The sequence below is a fragment of the Phasianus colchicus genome, chromosome 1, assembly GCF_987193195.1.
Source record: "Phasianus colchicus chromosome 1, bPhaCol1.hap1.1, whole genome shotgun sequence".
Lineage (NCBI taxonomy): Eukaryota > Metazoa > Chordata > Aves > Galliformes > Phasianidae > Phasianus > Phasianus colchicus.
In genome coordinates this window covers 2,874,954-2,894,095 of record NC_143436.1, presented here as the reverse complement: position 1 = coordinate 2,894,095, position 19,142 = coordinate 2,874,954, and the positions used below count along the sequence as shown (strand labels likewise).

At 41.5% G+C, this 19,142-nt stretch overlaps 1 long non-coding RNA gene across 4 annotated transcripts in view; it reads left to right on the top strand.

Moving 5' to 3' along the window:
* The window catches only part of LOC149919332 (uncharacterized), a 34,006-nt gene extending 21,495 nt beyond the window's left edge, over positions 1-12,511 (top strand). For 2 of the 4 annotated variants that reach the window (XR_016463440.1, XR_016463439.1), the window contains one exon: positions 6,657-10,225. This is a non-coding gene — a long non-coding RNA (uncharacterized LOC149919332). The other 2 variants (XR_016463442.1, XR_016463441.1) reach the window with 2 other exon arrangements.
* Positions 12,512-19,142: the final 6,631 nt, after the last annotated feature.

The window sequence follows — 19,142 nt, the reverse complement described above, 5'->3', positions numbered from 1 at the left end:
TCAGGCCAAGCACCTCAATGGGTTTGTGGACCTGACCCAGATCATACAATTCCAGTGAAACAGCCAAAATAATAATACTGCTGAGCATTCAGAAATGTTTAGAGTAGCCTGGTTCTGACATAAATTTTCATAAAACTTGATTTCTTTCCTCCAGAATTATGCTTTCACTGGAATTAGAAAAAAAAAGAAATAAATGAAATCAAATAATTAAAAAACAAATGTTTTGGTGAGATCACACCAATGAATGCAGTTTGCATGGTAGAAACTTTTTGGATTTTTTAGTTCTGCTTTTAAACGCGCAATGGAAGATTTCCATTCTGCTTCTTATGTCAAAGCCAAAGCACTTGAAGGACTTTGCAAGATCTAATAAAAGATCTAATAAAGCCCAGTCCAGCAGTGAACGGCATTGCTGAAAAAGACTTGGGAGTATAATTGCCAAAAGAAGTACAGCAAAGTGTGAGATGTGATACAAGATGCAAATTAGGAGATAAATGATCATGAGAGGAGATTTTGAACAGTTTTAAGGAGCAGCACTGCCTGGGTTTGTGTGGGATCAAAGTGAGACAACCTCATGGAGAAATCTCATATCTTTGAGATCTCCTACAAGTTTTGCTCCCAATTCCGTCGCTTTCAAAGTTTATTAAACCAACTCCAATGTTTTGTTTTATTTTGTTTTGTTTTTAAATAAACTCCTGAAATACCTAAAAAGATGTTTTACGAAGAACATTGTGGCAAGGTGAGGGTTAGCCTCTTCTCCCAGGTAACAGTGATGGGACAAGAAGTAATGGCCTTAAGTTGTGCCAGGAAAGGTGGTTTAGGTTGGATATTAGGAAAAATTTCTTCTCTGAAGGAGTGGTGAGGTGTTGGAATGGGCTGGCCATGGAGATGGGGGAGTCACCATCCATGGAAGGATGGTCCTAAAGGGCAGATGTGGCACTGAGGGACATGGCTTAGTGTGCATGGTGCTGATGGATTGATGGTTGCACTGGATGATCCTAGTGGTCTTTTTCAACCTTAATGATTCTACAGTTCTACGATCCTATAATTCTGTTTTCATTGGGGGAAAAAAAAAATCAACAAAATCTAATCTTTTCAAATTTTAAGTCAACATTTTCCCAAAGGCTTTCATTCTATTTTGAGGGTCAGTTCTATATTTTTACCTCTACCATAGCCTTTTCTTCCATTCTTTGCTTTCTTTTCCCCCAATAAAACACCTGTTTCCAAAGCTTTTGAAGTTCTCTGTAAGAGGAAAAGGTGCTTTTTTAAAGACCAAAGCATTCTTGTTGAAGAAATTGCTAACCTTACCAATATAAATGGTTTACAAGTTTTGCCAGCTCTTCCACATTAAATTTGGGCAGATCAGACACAAATGAAGCCCAAAGCTCTAATTCTGGGGTTTCACACTGTCTGTGATTCAGTAGGTTCATTCACTGAACAGTATCTTTCTAACAGGTTGCTCAACCTTTTCATTACTAATATTTATGGACCTGTAATGTTCAGCATCTTTTAAACTCTTATATGAGCACTGCTGAGTGAAAGGTTGATATTTTAAGGGAACTTTCTTCTGCTTAAAGTTTATTATCACTAAATGTAATGCTGTCAACATCTGACATTTATGTAGTATGTTTAACCTCTACTAATCCCTGAACATTTTGCAAATGAATGAGCCAGATGCTCTGCTGTTAAAAGCTTTCAGACATTTACAGATATTGCTGAATCTACCTAATTTACACCAATGGATGAGGCAAGGTGTGTGGAAGGTAAACTGGTAGCCTCAACCAAAATGAGTGATCCAGCTGGAGGAGTCTAACTTTTGGACACATAGATTCTTTTTATGCCTTCTCATGACCTCCAAACCTGTTGAGACCCTAGATCTTGCTTATTCCTTCCAATCCTGTCAGATTGCCGAATAAACCCACCACTATTTTCTCCTCACTGACCTTCCTCATGCCTTAGTCACAGCAGCTCAATACACATAAGATGTGTGTTACAGCTGCCTGTAAATTGTGATCAAGTCTTCTTCACCTTATAATATCTCGCCTCAATTTTGAATGTAGCTATTGAACCTGATATGTATTGTATCCTGATATTTGAACCTGATATCTTTTTCCTAGAGAAACTGTGGATGCCCCATCCCTGAGGGTGCTCAAGCTCGGATTGCATGGGGCCTTGCGCAGCCTGATCTAGTAGGGAGCAACCAGCCCATGGCAGGGGGTTGGAACTAGATGGTCTTTAAGGTCCTGTCCTATCTTTGCCATTCTGTGATTCTACGATCTTCCGTCTCTCAGGCAAGACTTGACACTGTTCTCCATTGGGTTTGCAAACAGCTCTGGTTCTGAACTTCTGTCTGGTGCCCTTCTTGTGCTGCACTGCCTGGATGTTTAGTCACATTCTCACCTCATTCTCTGAACTTGCCTGGAACAGCTCTGTTTTTCTGATTTCACTGATCATGAGCAACAGGTGAATAAAGAAACAAAAACCAGCCAAAGCAATGGAATTTCTTACTCAGCCATAATTCATATCTACTCAAACATGCATACTCAGATGTACGCAGCCATTCTACAAAACACAAAAGCTGTACAGAGGCAACTTCTTGGCTTGAAGTGTTCCCATTTTAAAATGGCTTCTAACACATTCTTAGCCCCTGCTTTAGAATCCCCTGAACAAAAAGCCATTCTGCCTTTTTGGCAGAAATTCATGTACTGTACTGGAATAGAGCCAAGCAGGAGAATAATTTTGTTGTCACCAGTTTCCAGACATAGATTATTGCCTATAGAGTAAAATACAGCATCTTGGAGATTTGTACAGGTTAGCTATAGGCTTTGCAGATCTAGCACCAGGAGCAATCTGACTTTCTTGAGCTGCACTTCACAGGTATCTATGATTGTGAACTCTTCACTGAGCCATGGAGATATGCTCCAAATTCTAACACATCAAGCTCCTATAAGCATTTCTAGGCTTCCAACTAAGTTGAAGCCAGTTTTCAAAATGGAACAAAGAAATAGGAAGGATGGAGATTGCTGTGTTTTCATCTCTTGATCTTTCTTTCACTCCTGTGCTCAAGGATCACATCCTCCCTTTGAGCAATAGCATCATGCTGTGAGCTCATCTCCAGGTGAGGCTCTGCCATTGACACACGGCCATTTCAGATTCTGTCTCCTGTCTTGTCAGTATGACCTACATTCTTCAGAGCTGGATCCATAACCTTGCAGTGATACCATTAACAATCAATCTCAAACGACCCCACCTGGCCAGGTCACTCTAGCTCAGAAAGTACTTACAGTCTCGAATTTCTGAGTCATCTGCAAATGTGACTTGCAGAGCCACTTCACAGTGAAGTCCTAGCAGTTACAGGCATAGTTATTTGATGTGAAGGGAAGTCATTAGATCATAGAATTATAGAATGCCTTAGGGTGGGAATGACCTTAATGGCTATGATCAGGCTGACCAGGGCCCCATCCAACCTGGCTTTGAACATCTCTAGGGATGGGGCATACACAACCTCTCTGGGCAGCTTGTTCCAGGGCCTCGCCACCCTCTGAGTAATTTCTAATTTGTAACCTAAATTCTTCCTCTTTTATTTTAAAGCCATTTCCTTTTGTCCAATCACAACTTTGGCTGAAGAGTGGCAAATCTTTCTATGGAAGTGCAAGGCAGCACAGCCACCAGCAGTGCCTTCTACCAGAGGACAGGGTGTTATTCCCCCTCAGAATGCTCTACCCCAAGCCCTGCCCCAGCAAAACCCTGATACAGCAAGGTTCTCCAGTGTCTGTCTCTTAGAGCCTTGTATTGCATCTATTATGCCATCACAGTCATCTTTCACAAGCAAGCTTGCAGACTAGCAAAAAACTAAGCTTGCTTTTTGGGAGTCCACACAGGCCAACCCATTGCCACAATTATCCCACCTCCTTAAAAGCTTGTACTGATTGCAATCCATGTCAACCTTTCCATAATTTTATCTCAGGCTGAGCATAGGATCATAGACTTATTAAGGCTGGAAAAGACCTCTATGTTCATCAAGTCCAACCTACCACCACTATTGCCCACTGAAACATGTCATTCAGTGCTACGTCTCCACATTTCTTGACCACCTCCAGGGATGGTGAGTCTACCACCTCCCTGGGCAGCCTGTTCAAATGCCTCACCACTCTTTCTGAGAAGAAATGTTTCCTAATATCCAACCTGAACGTCCCCTGGCACAAAGTATGGCCATCACCTCTTACCCTATCACTGACACCCAGGATAAGAGGCCAGTACCCACCTTGCCACAACCTCCTTTCAAGGAATTGTAGAAAAGAAGCTTTCAAGGCTGCCACACTTATCCTGTGGGATAGTGGTGCTGCATGAACTTTTACCAGTCCTCTAGAGCTTTCCCAGTGGTATTAGATTTATGAAAAATCCACATTTAATGGTTCAGAGAGTCTTTCAGTTATTTCTTTAATACTCTTAGGAGCTAGTTATATGGCCTGCTAATATAAGTATGTTTAACTTTAATAGTTGCTGTTTAATATGCCTCCTAAACACTCTTAAAATCAAAAGCATTTCCTCATTACACTAAGACATGAATATAAAATCTGTCTTCTTTCTATTAAAAATGAATATTTATGAAACTTTTCATATTTTCCTAAACCACAATCACCAATTTTATTAGCCTTATTTGGTATTATGCATATCCTAAAGGTTTCATTTGTTTCTTATATTTTTACACTAGCCTTGTTATTAGGACATATGATTGTCCGTACTTCCCCCCAGCCATTGATTTGCTGTTGATATCCTTACATTTTCTTGCCAGTTGCCAGTATTTCCTAGCTGTTAATATGTGCTATCAGCCATAAATTCAACTTCTTCGATTATACTACTGCCCCAATTCCCTGTGTAAACAAGGCCTGGTACAATTTACCATGCAGGATTTTGTGTAGCTCCTTGCTCTTGCTCTGTTCTGCTTTTCCACTTGCACATTGCCAATATACACTCTCCCTTAGACATGTGTGAAAATGCAGCAGAGCATCACAGTGTTGCTGAAAATATCCCCCCGTGTGCCATGAACATGGCATAGCACTGGATTTCCATTATGGGAAAGGATAATGTGGAGCTAGAAAGGGTTGAGAGAAAGGTGACAAGCAGTGGAATGGTTTTCATGGCTGGAATGTTTATAAGGGCTACATGGCTTTTCTGTAGGGGATATGAGGAAAAGATAAGGGGAAGGGAAGGATATAATAAAGATCTGTAAAAAGATGAAAGGATGTGGAGACCATGAAGAGGGGTCTCTTGTTCACTGGTTGTTTAATAGAATCATAGAATGGTTTGAGTTGGAAGACATCTTCAAAGGTCATCTAGTCAAGTCTTCCTGCAATGAACAGGGATACTTACAGCTCCATCAGGTGCTTGGAGCCTTGTCCAGCCTGACCTTGAGTGTTTCAAGGAACAGGGCATCTGCCACATCTCTGGACAATCTGTGCCAGTGCTTCACTACCCTTATCATCATAATTTTTTTCCTTATATCCAGTCTAAATCTCCCCTTTTTTAGATTAAAACCATCTCTCCTTGTCCTGTCACTACAGTCCCTGCTAAAGAGGGGACTCATAGCCCTTTAGAAGCACCTTTAGATTGAGTTGGGATATTTGTTCTTAAGATCCTTTCTATGCACTTGCAAAATTCAGGTCTTTGCATAAGAAGAAAGAAACTATGTCTTTATATATATGCATATATCTATATCTATAAAATACACAAATATTTACATATATATTTATTTTATATATATATATAAAAATATATATATATATATTCAGTGAAACAGCCCAATTTTCCCTGTTTCTCTGAGTCTGTTTACAAGAGACACCTGACAATGCATTTTGTATCAAAGGCAGAGTCCCAGTTCAGAACTTAATTTGGAGTAACAGGACCACTGTGATGCCTTCTGAATGGGGATCATCATAGCATATTTGATGCAGACCTCAGGTTCTTGATGTAATGCATTGTTTCTTGTAGGAAAAGCTCCCTTTGTCTTTTCTTCCCAAAGGTGATTTTATGTTGTGTTTTCATTCTGGGTTTTGAAATCAAATGGTGGTGGCATGACATGAAGTCTAGCAGCAGTGCATCCATTCTGGAATTGTCCACTTTTTTTTTTGACTAAATTAATTATTCCTCACTTGTAACTGCAAATAAGAAATATAAAAATAAATAAGAATATAAAAATAAAAAGACAACAAAACTAAAACCAAACCAAATTGTAACAAAAAACATTCTGTTGCTAAGATGCCAAGAGAAGAGGTCCCTTTTGTTTTATTTATTTTATTGCCTTGTCTGACTAAGTGCACTGACATACTGCTGTGTGTTCCCTGCATGTATCATTAGGGTAGTACGGTCTGGTAGGTTGGATTGCATCAGCTTGGGTCCTAATGATATTGAACATGACATGTTATGACAAGGAGCACTTCATTATGCACTGGTGTGTTTAACTTTGCACACAAACACATCTCTATTTAGACCAGAGCACTATTACAATGGTTATACTTTCAACAGGTACTCCTTATCTGTATTTTCACATTAAATCAGACAAGCTGGGAAACTAATCTTTCTTATTTATTTATTTATTTATTTATTTATTTATTTATTTATTTATTTATTTATTTATTTATTTATTTATTTCTGTGAAGGGGAAGAAGTTTCTCCAGCACACGGCTCAAAGCACTTAACTCCTCAGCACTGCCCTTCGGGAACCAGTCTGTCTCTGCTGCCTGTACAGATGGGCAGACAAGTTGGCCAAGGTAAATACCCACCTCACTGAGCTCTTTGGTATTTAGATACATTATAAGAACAGTATTATACAAAATAACATCTAAACAATACTGCTCTAACTCAGTATCAGTGCAGCAAACAGGAATGCTGTTCTTCCCCCTCCTCCTTCTCATTTAATTTGTACAACTGCCATCCTGGGTATCATAACTGCTTGGTTACTACTGAAAGTTTAGGCAATATCCACGTATGGTGCACCTACTGTTTTGATGAGTATGTCAAGCATGTCCATGAAGACTACCCCTACTGTGCTGGCCTAATGGCACTAAGGTAGCACTGACACTTCTGATCCACTCCAGCTGCTCTTGACGTTACTCCAAGAAAGACAACTCTAATGGGGAGGGATGTTAGAGAAGCTGAACAAAAGGAAAGGCATCTTCTTATCAAAATGTGACGTGCTTGTTCCAGCTAACACCTCAGAACTGCTTAGGTTATAGCGTTATTACTTAAATTACCCACTTGTGGAAGCAATAAATACAGTTCTGGGAACAACGTGGTTCGGGTGGAATTAAGTGTGAAACACCTCCTACACTGCAAGATACCTGCCTCTGGCTGGATGGAGTGCATGTGGGAGATACTGCTTACTGCCAGTTGACATGTGAAATTATTACTACTATTTGTCACTCTTTCAGTCATAAAACAAGTTGCTGAACGTTTTGCAGGAAAGAGATGTACCTTGCCCCCAGATAGATGCACTTGGGACACTTACAGTGAAGTCTGCAATCTATTACGTGATTGCCTTTCCCTGGCTGAGAATACCAACCTGAACCTGTGCTGTAAAATTAAGTGCATCATAACCTGCTCTAGAGCATCTGACCTCCTTAGATGTCATTAAAAGCAAGTGAAGCATTTCAGCATGTCTAGAGGCTCCATGTAGTGCAGGACACAGATTGGGAATCTCACGGCTATCAATCTCTCAGCACCAGTTGCATATCCCAACATACTTTGTTCCAAGAGAAGCAAGTGCCTTGTCATCAGTGCTGCAATAGCAAATTTTTAGGGTCTGATGAAGCAAAGATAGACAGAGGCATATTGTTTTCGGAAAAGTGGGAAGGTAATTTAGCTGTCAGGACAAATAAGGTGGGGGGCGGTTTATAGCATTAAGTGGAATAGGAGAGAAAAGGGAAGTCAAACATGATCTTCAGTTTAATCAGCCAGAAGGAAAGAGAAAAAATGGTGTTGTTGGGTGTATTAGTTAACGGAAGTAATAGTAAGAGTTTAGAGGAAAGTGACTGCTCTGGGAAGCTCAATCTGAAAAGTATGGTTTCTGAGCTGCCCGAGTGGAAATTCAAATAACATTTTAAACAACAGCAAATAGATGAAAGGCATAAATGAATGATAGAATAAATGTGCCCCTGATATGAACTGAGGTTGGCCAATGTGGATAAATAATGCAAGTAGTTTGTGCTCTCCAAAAGAAATAATGATCAAACTGAGTCCTCATAAAGGTGGTGAAGGTGCAAGAAGATACATGCTAGTGAGATGTGCAGGATAGTTTCAATTCTGCCTTAGACAAAAATCATCAGTTGTTAGGAAAAATAAAATCTGGAGGAGGATTCCAAAATACTGGAACAATTGAGAAGAAGAGGGTACCTTCAGAGAGGGAAACACTCAGGAGGGCGCCCAGAGAGGTGACAAGTTGCAGAAAGAAAAAGGGAAATATGGTGGGAGATAAAAAAGAAGTAAAGTTTTATACACTCATGCAGGTGGAAATAATTTGAAAGCAGTTTCCACGGAGACAAAGGATATCAGATGGAAGTAAGTGGGGAGGGAAAAATTAATGTGAGAGAGGTGCATAAACAGGAGAGAGTGAAAAGAGATGGAGCTATAACAGGAAAGGCAGATGATCCTCAAAGAGTGTATTTCATGAAGATAGGAGTGTTACTGAAACTGGAATTAAGGTAGGTGAGGAAGAAGAAAATGTTTATGGATCAGGCTAGAGAGAGCTGAAGAAGTTGGAGCTGGTTTTAAGGCCTGAAATGAGAAGCATGATAAGTTAATTCAAACCAACTTAAGAATTGCACAGATTCAGAAAGATCTACTTTTGCACGTAGATGACTTCTTCAACCAGAATGTTTTCAGGTGAATTCCCATCCGATATCCATTCTGCATTGAGCTAACCCAGGCAGCATCTTCTTACATCTAAAATCTGGGCAGTGGTTTGGTAGTGTGATAGTCAAGGAGAAGCAATGTGCCCAGGGCCTTGAGCAGAGAGGTAAGAACTCACTGCATGACAGAGAGCAGAACTCATGAAAGGCTTTCTGGAAACCAACAGGCAAAGTGCTTCTTAGGGACTGGGAAAGCCATTGGAGTGGCCATCAGCTGCAACTCACAGAACTAGATTGCCAGAGATATTACAACAGCTTCCAATGGGCAACAGCCTATTCCCCAGTCTCCCCAGCCAGGATTTCCCTGATTTATTCCACTAAGGAATATACAGCAGCCAGCATGGAAAATATCCATTTGACCTTACTCCTTCCAGACACCAATGCACAGATAGTAGCTTGGAGGCAGAGAAGTGCCACTTGGTGGCCTCCAGCTGGAGGACTCCATGCTGGGGCACAGCCAGGGTGAGGTTGCAAAAGGAAAAATGTGCCACCAATAAATCCCATTACACGGTCTGCAATCAGCCCCAAGTGCCAACAGTCAGCAGCATGAATGTGCCACACTGCTGGTGCTGCCATGACCAAAGCAAGGTGCTAAATTGCTCTGCTTTAGCTGAGATCACTGATATATCTGACTAAAAAATACATAATTATAACTGCTCCTTTGTGTGTCTTTCCATGTTCATTTGAAAGAAGTATGGCAGAATATAAAACACAGCAACATCCCCCAAGCCCAGAGGGTTTAATGAAGAATTAAGGAGATTGTAACTGCATAGCTGAAATAATAAGGAGGAAATTGAATTATTCCACCCATATTAAATGCATATATTCTTGAGTGTTTCTGCCAAAATTACTCTGCTAACCCATGGTGTGAAATACAGTCTGTTTTCACATGGGTGCATTAAACAAAGATGCCTGCTACAGTACAACAGCTTTGAAGAGAATGGAAAGGCATCAGGATGAAAAAGCACTCCCGACGTATGGTTATATCAGCTCTAAATTGTCTCACAGCTGTTTCTAGCTCCATTAGATGGAAGACTGGGTAATTTATAGAAGTCATTTTTAACAATTTGATTGTTGGTATATATCTGCTGAATTGATTGGCTGGGGAGACAGATCTTTATTTTTATAATAGCAATAACATCCTTTGCAGATTACTGCTCAATTTATCCCTGATATTAACAGTGCTAGCCATCAACTATTCATTTATATTATGCTGTTATTTCTTAATTATCAGTGTAATTGTAGAGGAGAGCCCAGAATCCATAAGACTAGCTGGGCTGGACAAGAAACCACAGAAGCTGGGATTTATTCCTTTCTGATATGCTCACAGCTTTGGCTGAGATCAACAGGAATTAAACACTCAGGTTTGGAGTTTTGTTCAGAAGTTTGCTAATCCTCTTTGAGCGAGAGTGATATTTCCCACTGAAGAGGGAATGAGAATTCTGTTCAGATGAGAACGACACATGTACTGCACCCAGTTCTGCATCTAACAATGCTGGAGGCAATTGTCCTGGAAAAGAATGAACTTCCTTCAAATCAGAAGTCTGTGATAGGCACACAGGGACACTCATAGATGACCGTCTACATGCCATCAGGCCATGTAACTCTTACTGTTGTCTTTGAGGGCAGCCAGTAGAGGTTGGCACCAAGGAGGCTTAGCTGTGACCTACTACACATCTTGGGAAGAGTTTGTTCCCAGCCTCTCAGAGTGAGGACATGGCTTATACACCAAAGCTTAAATATATATATTCTTTTCCGAGTTCTTCTGGAAATCTGTGTTTATTTCAAACATGTATGTTAACTTCTGTGCGTATCCACTACTGTGTTTGAGTGCAGATTAACTAATAAATCCTTGATGAAGTAGAATCACAGAATTATAGAATGGCTTGGGTTGGAAAGGATTTTAAAATTCATCCAGTTCAAAGTCCTGCCGTGGGCTGGTTGCTCCCTGCTGGATCAGGGTATCAAGGGCCCCATCCAACCTGGCCTTGAACAGCCCCAGGGATGGGGCACTGTTGCATGAAAAGGGCAAAGAAGTTTGGCAGACAAAAGTATTTTCCTCCACTTTAAATTTGTTGCTTATCCGTTTTGTCTGCTTTGCTCTCATGCGGTGGGAAAAGACTAGAAATCTTACTCTGTGTTCCACAGACTATTTGGTTGTCTGCAAATTTTTCTCACCATTAAGGAGATTTACTATGTAATTCTGAGGTACAGTCTTCTGAATTTTCAGTCACTTAAGACTATTTATTCCGTGCAGTAGAACAGATACAATCTCAGGACTTCCCCAAATCCCAAGCTAACTGTCTATGTTCGTGCTGTTAAAACTGCAATCCTCAATAGCTGAAATTATCATTACATGTGCTAACCTTATAAGCCAAATCCCAGGAACAGTATGCAGTTTTCTTCCTGTCCTCAATGAGCATCTCACTAAAGCAACGAATCGGTGAGAGGGGGTTCAATCCTTATTCTAATAATGAGGAGACTCTTGGAAATATTCTATTTTTATTGAAACAAAAGGATGGAGGAAAAGGGGAGGAGGGTCTGCTGGAGGTAGATAGCAAATACTGAAAATAAATGGAAAGAGAACAACTTTGATGGGCTGATGGTTGGACTGGATGACCTTAGTGGCCTCCTCCAGCCTTAATGATTCTATGATTCCAACTTATCCTCATTTTGAGCACTAGAAATTTTGAACCAAGAAGGAACAGCTACTAGAAGAGTGGCTACTCATTCCCTGCTTGCTCAGAAGAATGAGTTAGTATTAGCACTGAAGCAAGCACTTGAAAATATGGGAGTACTGTACCATCTATTTCTGGTGAAGTCTTCTCCCTCCCTTTTCCTGTCACACCCAAGTTCCTTCCGCTCAGACAACCAGTGTCACTGCTAATTTATGTCACACGCTCTTCATTCTCTTTCATCTTTTCCTCCAAGGGTAAGCTGTTACATGTTGGGAAGAATTTGGTTTTCAGAGGTTTTTATTAACGATTAGGTTGTTCAGGCATAGTTGGGAGCAGGATCCAAGACTTGGGTTTATTTATAAGCGTGTGTTCTGCTTGTATTAAAAGAATAGTGTCCACATAACTTAAATGTCACCAAGCCCAGCAGGTTTATAGTAGCCTCAAAGGTTTGAATATATACAAGGGCAAGCTCCCCCGGAGTTTATCAGTGCAAATCAAAACAGCCTCCACTCAGCTGGTAATCTACAGCTTATAAGTGATACTCAAATCCAATTTATTAAAAACACATTCGTTTTTCAAGCATACCAGATTCCTGATTAATTTCCAGCACCGTAGGTTATTTAATGCTGTAGTTTCCATTGTCATTTTTTATTTTCCACAGAGTGCTTGATTGATAGAAGCTATTGTGAACCTGTTCTCTGAGCACATTGTTCTTGTCAAATAACGATACACATCTTATTGATGAAAGGTCAGTGTGTCTTTTATGTATGGGAAAATCATTGTGCAAGCTTTGGGACCATGTGCTGAGCATATGCACAAATGAATGAGGGATGGTAAATGATGCCAGAAAAGTTTAATATTACAGAGGAGTCATCGTGCCAGTTGAATAGCTAAATTCAGCTGGCATAACACAGCCCAAAAATCCATGGCTCAGATGTTAATCAGTGTTAGATGCTCTTTTTATTTTTATGCTGCTAATCATAGTTACAAAATCAAGTGTCTCATAGCAAGAATACAAATCGATTTTAAATTGAATTAGCCCATTGTTTGGAGGGCAGTTGGGATTTGCTTGGGATTTGATGGCTGACCCCAGCAATGGCTCTGTACATCACAGATGGTGGAGGTGGCAATAAACCCTGGTCTTCTGATTCACTCCTCTGCCCCCCATAGGATCGCACCTCACTCAAAACAATCCTCTGTGCACCTCAGAGATCCAGTCCTCCCCCTGTGCTCTCCCCTCCACACTGAGATGTTGCAAGTGAAGGGAGTGCAAATTGCATCTTACAGGAGCGATGAGATCCTTGAGCATGAAAAACAGACCTGACAGTGGCTCTGCACTTCTGTCAAAGGAACCTCACAGCTCCATGGGCTGTGACACTGATTTAACTCATGAAGCTGCAGAGATAAAGGTCAGACAGTTTGGAAGCAGAACTTCAGTCTAGAAGAAGAGGTTTCTCACCAACAGAGCTGTGATGTTTTTAATAGTAGGTGACCTGTGCATATCAATAGGCACCTACACAGATCTTTCAGCTAATGAAGTCCTAAGAGCTACAGAACTATTTTCCTGTTCTCCTCCTGTTAAGGATAAGTACAGACGTATTTCTGAAAAGTTTGTTGTAAACTTTTTGTCTGTAAACATGAAGGGAGCATCAGTTTTAACCAAGGGCACTGTCCTTGTTAGTCCTAGGACAGATGTAGGGTCTATTTACATCTTCTTCGGTCAGGTCTCTTGTCCCAGTAGAAAAAATTGTAAATGGATTATTTCTGTTTCTGAATCAATTTCCAGGAGCTCTGATCCAGCACTTCTTCTTGTCAAGAGCAACAGATTCACAAAAATAGACATGAAAACAAAATTCAGTTTTCCATCTCTACTCATGCTAAGCAGTGGAGTCACCAAACTGGGAGGTTTTCAGTAAAAGTGAAGATGTTGCACTAAGGGACATGGTCTAGAGTGGTCACAGGGATGGGCTGATGGTTTGGATTAGATGATCTTATTGGTCTTTCCAACCTTAATGATTCTATGATTCTACACACGCTTACCTTTCTCCTGTCTTTGCTCATGCAACTTTTGTGGATGTTTCTGCCAAGCAAAAGTCTAGAGTCCTTAAAATAAATCCAGGCCTTCTCCTCTATACCAACCTCATCTCCATTGCTTTTTCCCTTGTACCATCATATCTTTCTGGCAGGCAAATTGTCCTCTCTTGCTTGCCAATGGCAATACCAAAAAACTGCACTATACTAAAGGAGGTTCTGGGAGCACTTAGCTCCTAGAAATCCTCTGCACTACTGAGCAGTGTCAGCTTAGTGCACAGCAAAATGACACCACAAGCCCCAAGATAATTTCCAGAAGCATCTGTATGGAGCTGTCACTAGAGAAAACGTGGTTTGTCTTGAGGACAAGAAAACTGAGAGATGTGATTTACAATGACACTGATTTACAAAATGAGCTAGGAACAGGAAGAGAGAGAAAGGGGGGAATCTTTCCTTAAACGTACCATATTTTAGATTTGAGCTATTAACTGGTAGATTTAGTACAGGTCATGTCCTCTCTATCTGTCTGAGGCTGAAGTTTCTTCATGTCCAAAACCACAATACTTGCTGAGTTTGGAAATAGCTAGAACCTGTTATAGAAAAGTAGTCAACAAGAGCCACATGGTATGGCATTGCTAAAACCTCTTCAGTTGTTTCATCAAGAAATAACCAAATGGAGTAATTTGTAGACAAATGATAATACACGTATTTAACACATCTATGCTTTTTATGTCTTCAAAGGGCCTAAAAGCTCTTCTAATCCCATGTGATCAAATGTAGGACAGACAACATATTAAAAGGTAGAGGATTCAAATAAAGTTCTTGCCATTAGAATTTGAAAGGCTGTAGAAACCACAATGTTAACTTTTGTTGCTTTTTCCACACTTCTGGCAGGACACCTCTCAAGCATCTTTGCACAACCAGTGACTATGTAAAAGCAAGGACGTTACATTGGAGGACAAAGCACAAACAGCAAAAGTGCAAGCCTACCACCTACTTGCAAGAAGCCAACTCATCACAATAGTTTGGCAATTGTGTGCCAGGACAGGCTGTGGTAGCAAGTGATATGGAATAAATACTGTACTCTTGGGAAAGGTTGACTAAAAAAGAAAAAGAAATAGAATTAGTCTTATTTCCATTGAACCTGATCGTATCCATTTTTAGTTATATTCACACTACATTGCTCTGCTTTTGCATGTTCAAGACTAAAAAATAAGTAACTGTTGGTCTGCCTATACCCTAGGAGCATGGTGAAAAGAGAAATGTCTATCAGTGATTACTGCAGGTGTGGGAATCTCCAACATCTGAATCCTCAACCTTATGTCACTGCAAGTGCAATTCATAGGGAATTTTTCACATTCAGTTTCATTTCATGAGTGGATTTATCTCAGATTGGCTTTTGCAGTTCTTAATTTCTGACCTCCAAGATGAAACTTTCTTGGCTGATAAAGGTATCCATTGAGATGACAAAAAAAAAAAAAATCTACTGCTTCCACTGCTGTCAGCCACAGAATCACAGAATCACAGAATCACAGAATGACCTGGGTTGGAGGGGACCTCAAGGATCATGTAGTTCCAACCCCCCTGCCTAGCAGGGCCACCAAACATACACCTTTACTAGATCAGGTTGCCCAGAGCCTCGTCCAACCTGGTCTTGAACACCTCCAAGGACGGGGCATCCACAACATCCCTGGGCAGCCTGTTCCAGGACCTAACCACCCTCCTAGTAAAAAACTTCCCCCTAACATCCAACCGAAATCTTCCCTCTTTTAACTTAAAACCATTTCCCCGTGTCCTGCTATTATCAGCCCTTATGAAGAGTTTACTCCCCTCCTGGGAGTAAGTTCCCTTCAGATATTGAAAGGCTGCAATGAGGTCGCCCCGCAACCTTCTCTTCTCCAGGCTGAACAAACCCAACTCCCTCAGCCTGTCCTCATAGGGGAGGTGCTCCAGCCCCCTGATCATCTTCGTGGCCCTCCTCTGGACCCTTTCTAAAATCTCCATGTCTTTTTTGTACTGAGGGCTCCACACCTGAACACAGTACTCCAGATGGGGCCTCACAAGAGCAGAGTAGAGAGGGACAATCACCTCCCTATCCCTGCTGACCACCCCTCTCCTGATGGAGCCCAGGATCCCATTTGCTTTCCGGGCTGCCAGAGCGCACTGCTGGCTCATGTTAAGTTTCTCATCTATCAGGACCCCTAGGTCTTTCTCTGCCGAGCTGCTCTCAAGGACAACTCCCCCCAGCCTGTACAGGTGCCTGGGGTTCTTCCGGCCCAAGTGCAAAACCTTGCACTTTGCCTTATTGAACCTCATTAGGTTCACCCGAGCCCAGCTTTCCAGCCTGTCAAGGTCCCTCTGAATGGCCTCCATTCCCTCCACCGTATCGACTGCACCACTCAGCTTGGTGTCATCAGCAAACTTGCTGAGGGTGCACTCCATTCCCTCATCGATGTCATTAATAAAGATGTTAAAGAGCACCGGTCCCAAGACAGACCCTTGAGGGACACCGCTCGTTACCGGCCTCCACCTGGACATAGAGCCATTGACCACCACCCTCTGTCTGCGGCCTTTCAACCAATTGCTTATCCATCTAGTTGTCCACCCGTCAAATCCACTTCCCTCCAGTTTGGAGATGAGGATGTGATGGGGGACCATGTCAAAGGCCTTGCTCAGGTCCAGGTAAATGACATCAGTTGCCTTCCCTTCGTCCACCAATGCCGTCACTCCATCATAGAAGGCCACAAGATTAGTTAAGCATGACCTTCCCCTGGTGAAGCCATGCTGGCTATCTAGGATCACGTGCTCGTTCTTTATGTGATCAAGCATATTGTCCAGGAGGATCTGTTCCATAATCTTCCCAGGCACGGAGGTGAGACTCACCGGCCTGTAGTTACCCGGGTCCTCCCTGCTCCCCTTCTTGTAAATGGGAGTGACGTGACCCTTCCTCCAATCGTCCGGGACCTCACCTGACAGCCACGACTTCTCAAATATGATGGAGCCAGGGCAGGCATATGTTTCTGGAGCTGTAAAGCAGGGTTCAGTTCCCTGCTGTTTGGGTAAACAAGGGATTTACTGCGTCTATTTCCCAAACATGGGTTTGTTAAGAGGATGTCTGACTCAGAATAAGAAAAATGACTTAAGCAACTCACTGCCTATGGAAGAGAATCGCTTAAACCTTAAACCAGCATCCTTGACTCAGGACTTAGCTCCTGCATGCAGATTCGGAACTTTCTCTTATGAATCGCCCTCTTTCCACAGCTTCAAGTTTTGACATGAAGTTGTATAAATCTCCTGCTCAAGTCCACAATTTTCCCAGTGCTGGTAAAGGAAGAACATTAATTACCTGAAATTGTCTCTGCTCTGCTGAGGCACAGCATTTGCCTACAGCATAGCTGATTTTCCAATATGAAAGCAATTTCAGCAGATGCTTTCCTTTCCTTTTTTGTGCTACTAAAAAATATTCCCTGCATCCCCTAGCATACAACCCCCAAATTTTTAGATTAATCAATATATAAATTACACTCCTGGAAGAGAAAATTATCTCTATCTCAAAAAAACTCCACCCTTGCTACTGTGCTGCAGTCCAGTGCCAAGGCATGCAATGAACTAAGACCCAGCAGATTGCCTCCTTTTAAACTGAGACACAGCAATGCATCAAACATGCAAATCAGGGCTGTTTCTGCAGCTCCTTATAAGATATTTGCTCAAGGGAGTGGAGCAGCTGCCTGTCAAGGCTTTGATAGTTTTAGCACAGAAAATCTATTGTTCATACACACACACACACACACTTGAACCAAGGATTAATTTAGCTGCAAAATTATGCAAGGGTATTCCTGTACTATTCTAAATAGCAGTGGAATCATCAGCTTAAATAACAGGAAATGGTCAGGGTCAGCTTTGAGATAGGTAAAGCTTATTGTCCACCAGATCCTGTGATGTGACATTCCCCACTGAATTATCATCTTTCCAAAAAAATTGTTGATCATAGAATCATAGAAACAAAATAATTAAGGTTGGAAAGCACCACTAAGATCATGTAGACCAATCACCAACCCATCCCCACCATGCCCACCAAACCATGTCTCTCAGTGCCAAATCTATCCTTTTCTTGAACACCACAAGGGAAAGTGAATCCACCACCTCCCTGGGCAGTCTGCTCCAATGTCCAACCACTCTTTCTGGAAAGAATTTTTTCCTAATAAGCAACCTGAATGTAAGCATGCTCACTGCTCTTCATTAGTGCTACAACTGAAAATGTTGAAGAACCTCTCTCTCCTTGCAGCCCTTCATGTTTATCATCTTGAGATCCCCAATCTATCTGTGTGTTTTCTCACCAAGGTACCTTCAAGAGTGCCTTAGTCCCTTGGAAAAAATGCATCTTCGCACCAACAACCATCCAATTGCAGGTTTTGGTGCAGAACTTGTATATAGATAGGATATTTTGCAATCTCTGTGGCTGGTATGCCTGAGTATCTCTATGAGTAAACTATCTTTGCATTGCAATTCCTTTCATTATTATATCTATTTTACAATCAGACTTGAATGAAATAGAAGAAATTAGAGAATCACAGGATGGCTGATGCTGAAAAAACCTCCAGAGATCATCTCACTGACCCCAGTATCTGAAATAATGAAACATAGTCTTTGGCTGAGCAGATGGCTACACCCCTGTGTCCTTAGTCACGCTGACACAAAGAATTTTTAAAGAGTTGCTCATTTCCTTATACACCATGACTTCCTTGCAAAGAATTATGAGATCAAAATGAAGGTAGTTACCATCATCCTGTTCTGTTGCTCTTCAAGGAGTGTTCCTGTTTTCTTATATCCCAGAACTCTAGCTCTCCATCCTTTTCCTTCTGCAGTATCCCTAAGTAGCAAGTCTCAAATCATACAACTTTGCATATACACCTTGTTGACTTACCCTGTTTGAACAATGGAAACTGTGGCACATAGAGATGAGAAAAAGTGAGCCAGGACATTAGAGAAGAAGGGTGTGTGAGAGAAGGAGACCTGTAGCACTGCCTGAAAAGATTCTATCCCGAAAAGCCCTCTGGATGAGAAGTGTGGCACATAGAGATGGGAAAAATTCAGGAGGAACAATTGAGCAGGAGCATGGAGTGGTTCCTAAACAGGTCTGATGAGACTGCTGTATTTCTGTAAAAGGTTTTTGACGTTCTGATACATCCATTTTTGTCCAGCAATATATCCTCATTTATTTAATCATCTGAATTTCCCTCAAGTCCTGATTTCCCCAGTGCATCTTGCTAAGATTAAAAACACAGGAAAAAGGGGAGAAAGTGCAGATTTTTCTCTTTAATGAGTACATTTCATGGAATCAGAGAATGGCCTGGGTTGAAAAGTGTCTCAAAAATCTTCTGGTTTCAACCCTCCTGCCATGGGCAGGATTTGCCAGCCACTAGACCAGGCTGCCCAGAGCCACATCCAGCCTGGCCTTGAATGCCTCCAGGGATAAGGCATCCACAACCTCCTTGGGCAACCTGTTCCAGTGTGTCACCACCCTCTGTGC